Below are 9,962 nucleotides of genomic sequence, written 5' to 3'. Positions count from 1 at the left end.
TTCAACAATTCACAACCATTTCTTCAACGAAATTAAGCAAAACAAATCAATATCACCCAATATTCAATCACGTCTCACACAAATCAAACACGTATGATGAAATAAAATAAGAAGAGATAGAATTAGACCTCATGTGTCGATTTCAATATATATGGAGATAACACTATGCTCGGAAAACCTCAATTCGAACCTCGACCAACAAACCCGAGCTCGATATCTCCTTTTTCTCTGTTTTTCACCAACCCAGATCAAAAATTGAGAAAATAACAAAGACCCGTAACTAAATTCGCACACCCATCTACTGCTCCGTTCATTTTTTAACAATTCCCACTGGATCGGGGACTGGACAGGTTGAGAGCGGGAACTGAAGAAGGCTATTTTGTCGTTATTGTTTCCCCGGAGCTCTGGCAGCGATAGGAATTCGAGAATCAACCGAGTTTTGATGTTTTCTGGTGGGTTCTCGCCGGAACGGTGTAATTCAACGTCTTTTTCCTCTCTCCCTTCAGTTTTTCGATCACTCTCCGTCTCTCTCGATCTCTCCTTTCACTCTCAATCTCAGTTTTGATCTCTCGCTCTCTAATTACTGTTCTTTGTCCATGGTAGGTGTAGAGTGCGTATGAGTGGAAAAGAAGATTTGTGTGTGGAAGAGAAGATGGATAATGAGTGTTTGTGTGTTTGCTGTGAGTATGTATTCGGTTAGAGAGATGAAAATTGTGTGAGAGTGTGTGCTTCTCCTCCAATTTTCCAGTGAACTTCCTCCTTTTCTATTGTGAGATCTCTTTTCCTCCAAGCTAACACCGTGTAAAAAAAATATAGAGGGAGGGGGGTATTGTCACGTGGCAGGGTAGGGTAGATGAAGGTAGAGGTATGGAGTGGTGTGAGGATAAAGTTTGTAAGGATAAGATAAAAATTGTTAGGGGTTGTTATTTTTGTCATTTTATGAAGGGATAATTACATGGTTGAGAGTACATGATAGGATAAGGTAAAAAGGTGAAAGCTAATCTTTCGGAAAGATAAAATTAGGTGTCTACAGAAGGTTTCTAAACATCCATCTTCTTCGTCTCCAAATTCAAAAATCCCCAGCATCCATCTTCTTCTTCTTCTCCAAATTCAAAAATTCCCAAACTGAAAATTTCAATTCCAATTTCAAGTTACTAATAAGTTTCGAACGATTAACAATGGGTGAAATTCCTCCTTCTTCTTCTTCCCCCAATTCAATTCAACCACCGAACCTAATTATCGACCCCATCAGAGCTGCAAATGCGTACAAAAGATTTCAAATTTCACAATTTTCAATCTTTCCATGTCAAGAAAACCTCTGCATTTTGTGGTACAATTTTCACATTGTTTGATCTTTGATTTGACATCGTGGTTTATATGATTTAATTATGAAGTTTTAAAGTGAAAGTTTGATAATTAGGCTGACCAAGCTATATAACTAGCATTAGCAAATACATCAATAATTGGATTAGAGCTTCCATTAAGTAGTCATCCAGAAACACCCCATTTTGAGGCACTTTTAACATCATATTTATGTTCCATTTTTGCTGATCCTGTCCCTATGAAAATCACTAAAAGTTTTTCATAATCAGCAGGCTTGTCTGAGGAGAAATTTGGATTTTTGTTGGTGAAGTTTTCCATTATGAAGCTTTCCATTATACAGTTTGGGGATTGAGGTTGTTGTTGGTGTTTTGATGGTTTTAGTTTTGGAGGAAATTGTAGTACTACTGAGGTAGTGAGGTTTTGTAATGTGTGGGTAGTGTGTAGAGTTTAGGTGTGCACGATGGTATATCAATCAATCGCCGTCGGAGCTGCCTCACCGGCGATAAAATTGACGCAATTTTAGTGTCGCACCTTGTCTGCTAAACAAGGTAAATATCAAGTTAGAAAAAAAAATGATAAACTTTTCTGCACATATAATTAGATTCCACTATGCATAAAAGTGTATCTATAATTGGACATTGAAGAAAAAAAATTTGAGCTCATAACAATTGAGGTTTTGGACAACAATGGTGGTTTTGGATATTGAAGAAAAAAAATTGAACTCATAACAATGGATGTTTTGGACAACAATGGAGGTTTTGGATATTGAAGAAGAAAGAAAAAGAATTTAAATTAAAAAGAAAAAAGAAAAATTTATGAAAATAATAAATTTATTATTTTTTTCGTATCACGCTGACGTGGTGCTGACGTGGCAGGCGAGTGTGCAACACCACACCACATGTAAGTGGTATAATATTTTACAGGGTGTAAAAAGTTTCACTTTTATATAGTTAAGGTGTGTAATAGGTCACTTATATAGTTTAGGTGTGAACTTGACTTGTATAGTTTGGGGTGAAAACGATGCCTTTTTCCTGTTGAATTCTCTAAAATACACAATTTTTAATAAACCCAACACACATCTCTCGATATTATTGAAGAGGCTGAGCAACAAATATGTAATGTATCATGTACTAATTCTGTCCTGAGTCAGGGGTTTATCGAAAACAACCTCTTTCTACTTCTTTCGGAGGTGGTGGTATGAGCTACGTACGTATATTTTAGGTGGAAATACACTGGGTATGTTATGTTGTTGTTGTATTATCATGTACTAATTTTGTCCCAAGTGGGGGGTTTATCGAAAACAACCTCTTTCTACTTCTTCGAAGGTGGTGGTATGAGCTACGTACGTATATTTTAGGTGGAAATACACTGGTTATATTATGTTGTTGTTGTATTATCATGTACTAATTATGATGGTTTAAATAGGGGACTTAGGTCAAACAGAATGGACATCCTCAACTTTAGAACTTGTTGGTGTAAGTGACTATGATGTACTTTTGTTCCCTTCCTTCGACGTGGTAGGGTGCCACGTCATCATGTTGGGGTCCTACGCGGGTTTTGATGCCCAATTGGATCAATACACGTGTGGCTACAAGCTGACCTGGGGAAGGTCGATATAGGGAGGTGACACCATGGATTTTTGCGGTTTTACATGCACCATGGTACAACACTAATTTAGCTCATAAGGGGAAGGTGAAAGTATGAGGAAATCAATGGAAAAAATGTTGTACAAAGCAAAGAGTTGATGTTGTCTTTGGAGGGCATGTTCATGCTTATGAATGTTTTGTAAGTACTACTAAACTTATACATCATACATACGCTACGATATACTGATCGACAATATAAATAATTTTTACATTATCGACATAGTTTGACTTGAAGGTAATCGGACATATAAAAAAAGGAATCGAATTTTCTTGAAAAAAGTTCACAAATAACTAATTGTATGGTCATACATTGTAACAATGCTCTAGTAAAGTTGATGCCACGTGACTAGGAGTTCACGGGTTAAGGCCTTGGAAACAGCCTCCAGCAGAAATGCATGGTAAGGTTGCGTACAATACACCCTTGTAGTGAGCCCTTCTCCGGAATTGATATGCGTATAGCGGAAGTTTTAGTGCACCGAACTATCTTTTTTTTTACATTATAACAAATTTCACTAATTATTTGGTGTTATCAATTGGAGATGGAGGAAATAGGGAAGGACTATTGGGTTCATAGTATATGAAAGAAGTATGAATGGAAAAATGGAGAATAAAATGGTAGAGGGTAAGGAGACACTAAAATGAAAAGTGTACTCCCAAATTAGAAAGTTTACTCTTTCTCCCACATTGGTGGAAGAAGAGAACTTGAAAGTGTTTATAATCAAAAACACTTACTCTACATGGCAAGTGAGGTAAGAAATAATAGATGCATCGCGTCGTCGTCGTCGTCAATCCCTAAGACTTAATACACACTGACATTTATGATATGAACTCAACACCATCACGTGGTGGGAAAAAGTATTTCATAACTTTATAGACAATTGCACTAGATATTGTTATGTCTACTTGCTAAATAGTAAGGATGAAGCAATAGATGTGTTTAGGCAATATAAAACTGAAGTTGAAAATCAGTTAGACAAAAAGATCAAAATGATAAGAAGTGATAGGGGCGGAGAATATGAATCTCCTTTTGCGCAAATATGTGTAGAGAATGGAATAATCCAACATTGAAGGAAATGATGAATGTCTTACTTATAAGTTCTGGTTTACCACAAAACTTATAGGGGGAGGCTATCCTTACGGTCAATCGTATACTCAACAGAGTTCTCCATAGTAAGACACAATCAATTCCTTACGAAAAATGGAAAGAAAGGAAACCCAACTTGAAATATTTCAAAGTGTGGGGGTGTTTAGCGAAGGTTCAAGTTCCTATACCTAAAAGGGTTAAGATAGGACCTAAAATGGTGGACTGTGTGTTCATAGGATATGCTAAAAGTAGTAAAGCATGTCGATTTTTGGTTCATAAATCCAAACATCCGGATATTAATGAAAATACGGTAATTGAATCAGACAATGCTGAATTTTTTGAAAATATTTACCCGTATAAAATTAAACATGAATAGTCTAGTGGAGGATCTAAACGACCTCAAGATGAACCAAGTGAAAAATGTACATAATGAAGAAAATCTAAGACGTAGTACACGTCAAAGAATGTCAACTTTGTTTGGATCGGATTTTGTAACATTTCTCTTAGAAAATGAGCCTCAAACATTTAAAGAAGCGATGTCGTCGTCAGACTCATCTTTTTGGAAAGAGGCAGTCAATAGTGAGATAGATTCAATCTTAAGCAACCATACATGGGAATTGGCTGACCTTCCTCCCGAAAATAAACCGCTAGGTTCTAAATGGATATTCAAAAGGAAAATGAAGGCGGATGGTACTACTGAAATATACAAGGCAAGACTTGTAGTAAAAGGCTTCAAACGGAAGGAAGGCCTTGATTACTTTGATACATACTCGCCAGTAACAAGGATAACCTCGATTCGAACGTTAATTGCCTTGGCGGCGGTATATGATCTTCAAATCCATCAAATGGATGTGAAGACCGCATTCCTAAATGGAGATTTGGAGGAAGAAATGTACATGAAACAACCTGAGGGTTTTGTGGTTCCAGGAAAAGAAAATAAGGTGTGTAAACTTGTTAAGTCACTTTGTGGACTAAAACAAGCACCTAAGCAATGACATGCAAAGTTTGACTAAACCATGTTGGCAAACGGATTCAAGATAAATGAATGTGACAAATATGTAAATATTAAAGACAAACCAAATCACCAAGTCATTATTTGTTTATATGTGGATGATATGTTGATCATCAGCAGAGATATTTGTGACATAAATGCAACCAAACGAATGCTCAAGAGCAAGTTTGATATGAAAAACCTTGGAGTTGCAGATGTGATCTTAGGTATAAGAATCCATCGAACTCCACAAGGGTTAGCATTGTCACAGTATCATTATATCGAAAAAGTACTTGACAAGTTCAAGGATATGGAATTCGACTCGATTGGATGTGAACTTTGCACTTTAAAAGAATGAAGGTGAAAGTGACTCATAATTGGAGTACGCAAGAGTATTGGGATGTTTAATGTATATAATGAACTGTACACGACCAGACATAGCATGTGCAATTAGTAAATTGAGTCGGTACACGAGTAATCCCAACAAAACTCATTAGATGGCAATGAAAAGAGTTTGGGTATCTTAAATACACTCAAAACTATGATTTGCATTATAATAAATATCCTGCGGTACTTAAAGGATATAATGATGCAAATTGGATCACCGGATCGAACGAAGTAAAATCCACAAGTGGATATGTATTTACTATCAGTGGAGGAGCAGTTTCTTGAAAATCATCCAAACAGACTTGTATCGCTCGCTCTACAATGGAATCTGAATTTATCGCATTAGATAAAGCCGGTGAAGAAGCAGAATGGCTCCGGAATTTCTTGGAAGATATTCCGTATTGGCCCAAGCCAGTGGCACTAGTATGTATACATTGTGATAGCCAAGCGGCAATAGGTAGGGCAGGGAGCATAATGTACAACGGTAAATCTCGTCACATACGACGGAGACATAATACCGTTAGGGAACTTCTCTCTAGTGGAATTATCACTATTGACTATGTAAAGTCAAAGGATAATGTGTCGGATCCACTTACAAAAGACCTATCTAGAGAAGGAGCGAAAAGAGCATCCAAGGGAATGGATTTAAGGCCTAGGACGAGTCAACATGACGATAACTCTACCTAGAAAACTGGAGATCTCAAGAGCTAGGTTCAAGGAGATCAAAAAAAGTTGTGTCTGACAGGTTCAACATTGTCAATTACCCAACCCATTCTCATGATGTAGACAATGTATAGTAAACTAGGATAAGACTTAAGGTGAAAAGTCTTTTAATGATTATCTAAATTTGGCAGATTCGACCAAATAATTTAATCTACAAGATTGAACGTTTAGAAATCACCTATGCGAGGGTAAAGTAGAAGCCGCTTCAAAGAGAATGTTAGTAAAGGCCTATTCTCTAAGCTCTCATGAACCCGGGACGTGTTCATGGCTGAAAAGAACAAAATCATGAGAACCATAAACGTTAAAAGGCTGGTTGGGTGACATGAATTGTCTAGGTGTACATTAAAGCTCGACGGTTCAAAGATATCAAATCTACCGATTGACCGAGTGCATCCGATGCATGTTCACTACGGAAAGTTCAAAGGGAAACCCACTTATCCAGATGCAATTAATCTTTGCTTGATGATCCCATACTTGTCCGTAAAAATTTTACGAAAAATAGCCTTTCCCCATTCATGTGGGGGATTGTTGGGTTCATAGTATGTGAAAGAAGTGTGAATGAAAAAATGGAGAATAAAATGGTAAAGGGGAATGAGACACTAAAATGAAAAGTTTACTCCCAAATTAGAAAGTTAACTCTTTCTCCCACATTGGTGGAAGAAGAGAACTTGAAAGTGTTTATAATCAAGAACACTTACTCCACATGGCAAGTGAGGCAAGAAAAAATAGATGCCTCGCGTCGTCGTCGTCGTCGTCGCTCGCTCGGATGCCAAGCAAAAATGCAGTAAAAAATTTTCTGCAATTTCGAACCTCCATTTATATATACATGTAGTAACAGTTGCACTGTTTCAAGTGAACTGATGCATTGTTTTCGAACTAGTGCTTCAGAAATGATACATTGTTCTGAACTGAGGCTACAGAAGGTTACAATGGTTCAAAATGATGCTTCAGAAGGATGTAATCCTTCAATGAAGTGACACACTGATTCATGAAATAAGATGACTGTTCAGGAAAAGATGCAATTTTTGATGAACAAACATGAACTTACAGCAAAGGAGCAAACTTTGGAGTGAATCATTGCCTCTTTTCAGAAGAGGCATGTTGTGGCTATATAAACCTGGTTTCTTCTACAGGTTTAGTACAAAATTTTCAGATTAAAAATTCTCTTCTTGTCTCAAAAATATTCTGTGTGATCACTCAAAACATTTTGTGAGTTCAAAGATATTTCAACCGTTTGAGGTACTGTTGGTCTGTTAGCCATTTTATCCTGAGAGGAAAAATTTCACAACCTCGGGTACAGTGAGGGAGATTATTTCCTTAAGGAAAATCCGTGAATTCGGACGACTTGGCTATTTTCTGTTTCATCTTAATTTCTGCAAAATAAAATACACCTCTTGGAAAGGTCATTTTGATTTTCAGTTGACGGTATTTGATATACTTCATTGTGTTCTTGTTTATACTTGAACTCAAGTTGAAGTTGGTGTTGTAATATACAGATTCTATGTACCCGAAGTACAAATGAGCTAACAAGGACTTGCTATGATGTAAGTTTTTTGATTCTTGTTATGTTTTAAAGTTGGTTAATTAACTCGAGGTGTGTTCGTTTCATCTGAAAGCTTAACATATGTAGAGACTACACTTTTATTAACTTCGTCTTCAACACCATCTATATACCTCATGTTCGCAAAAAAGAATCGCACCGGCACGTGAGGGGCATGTTGATGATGAAATTAAGCAAAAACTTTTATTGAGATAAGCATCCAGTAGCCCCCCGAACTATGGCCAAAGTTGGTACGATACACTCCAACTTAACAGAGGTCCTATTACCCCACTGAACTCAATTTTAGCATATTTTTGTCACCCTTTTGTGCTGACGTGACACCTTTATTACATAAAATGTGGTCCACATGCATCAAAGATGTCACGTCAACTAAAAAGATTGACAAAAGGTGTCACGTCAACACAATATTACTCCATATATATATATTAGCGACACAACACAAAAAAAGAGAGAAAACAAGAAACAAAAGGCAAAACAAAACAAAACAAAACAAAACAAAGAGAACCATCTTAATTACTTATCTTGTTTTTTTTTAGTTGCTCTTTGTGGATATATGTAATTAATGTGAGTGTTATTAATTTGGTTCCGAATATATGAGTGTAAAGGTGCATGATTCCATACAAGAGAAGGTTAACGATGAAGTTGGAAAGCCCTGCTACCGACCATTCGTTATAACAAAAATTAACATATCATTTTAAAGCCGATCTAATCGGGACGGATAAATTTTTAAACATGCATGTTAGAATATTGCTAGCTTAGACTTGGGGAAAATGGGAATGATCCATATATAAATGCCACAAAGGCGTGAGAAATATATCAAAACTAGTGGTAAGGCCGAAAAGTACTACTATCAGTAAGCCACACATCAATAGAATTTTAAATATATTCAAAAATAAATAAAAGCGGGATATAAGTAACTTTTAGGCTTACAAATCCTCTATATTCAAAATATTAATTATATTTAAGCCAGACATAAGTCATTAAAGCAACCGTGCTAGAACCACGGGAATCGAGGGGTGCCTCACACCTTTCCCTCGATCGGTCAACCGAATTTCTTATCTGGAGAGAACAAGTCATTTCCTTTTGATTGGGGATTCAATAAGGTGACTTGAAACACCCAAACTCAATTCCAAGTGGTGACTCTGTAAATAAAATAATTCCTATTCAAAACGTCACTTTAATTGGAAAAACTCATTTTCTCTAAAACCTTCCCTAGCGGGATTGGATGTGGTAAAAATAGGGGTGTGACAATACTAGATGCTTTACTCTTTTTTTTTTGTTTATGGATGTTGTCAGTGAGACTCAAAAGCAGAACCTCTGCCTATTCAGACACCATACTGAAAGTTTGACGATATCATCTAAAAAAACTTTGTTAGAGATAGATCGCATTTTTATTTACTTAATTTCGTCTTCAATAGGCTAATATATATGACTGTTTTTGTTTATAGAGTGAAGTATCTCGTACCCCTGAACTATAACTAAATTTGCTACGACATACTACAACTTCATGTGGGTCCTATTACCCTTCTGAACTCAATTTTAGAGTATTTTTGTCACCCTTTTGTGCTGACGTGACACCTTTTGTCAACCTTTTTAGCTGATTTGGGCCTCTTTTTATGTAATAACGGTGCCATGTCAGCACAAAAAGGTGCGCTAAAATTGAGTTCAGGGGGTAATAGGACCAGTGGTGAAGCCAGGATTTTCATTGAGGGGGTTCAAAAGTAAACATACGAACTAATCGAAAGGGGTTCAACATCTACTATATATACATAAAAATATTTTTAACTGTATAAAAATAGTATAATTTTCCGTCGAAGGGGGTTCGGGTGAAACCCCTGATTACAAGGTGGATCCGCCACTGAATAGGACCCCTGTAAAGTTGGAGTGTGTCGTAGCAACTTTGGTCATAATTCGAGGAGGTACTGGATGCTTATATCTCTTGTTTATATTTTGAAGGTTTGAAAACCTAGCCCATCAATTATCTCAATGTTTAGAGAGGCAAGTTTTGGACATGGTAGATTGAAAGTATACAATGAGACACATGCACATTATTGGTCATGGCATAGGAACAATGAAACAAACAACACTTACACAACCATTGGTGATGAGTTATGGATTCAAAGTTTTGCTTCTTCTAAATCATGTTTGGTAGAGGAATTTCAAGAAATGAAGACTTATTTGACAAATGAAATTATTTTAATTATACATTTTTGTGTATCTCAATTTGATATTTTTAGACTATATTAA

At 36.5% G+C, this 9,962-nt stretch overlaps 1 pseudogene; it reads left to right on the top strand.

Annotated features, from left to right (window-relative positions):
• Positions 1-9,962, top strand: part of LOC107841739 — a 16,346-nt pseudogene extending 6,384 nt beyond the window's left edge.

The sequence above is a fragment of the Capsicum annuum genome, chromosome 9 (genome assembly GCF_002878395.1).
Source record: "Capsicum annuum cultivar UCD-10X-F1 chromosome 9, UCD10Xv1.1, whole genome shotgun sequence".
Classification (NCBI taxonomy): domain Eukaryota; kingdom Viridiplantae; phylum Streptophyta; class Magnoliopsida; order Solanales; family Solanaceae; genus Capsicum; species Capsicum annuum.
Note: the sequence above shows the minus strand (reverse complement) of the source record. Positions and strands in the feature narration are given on the sequence as shown.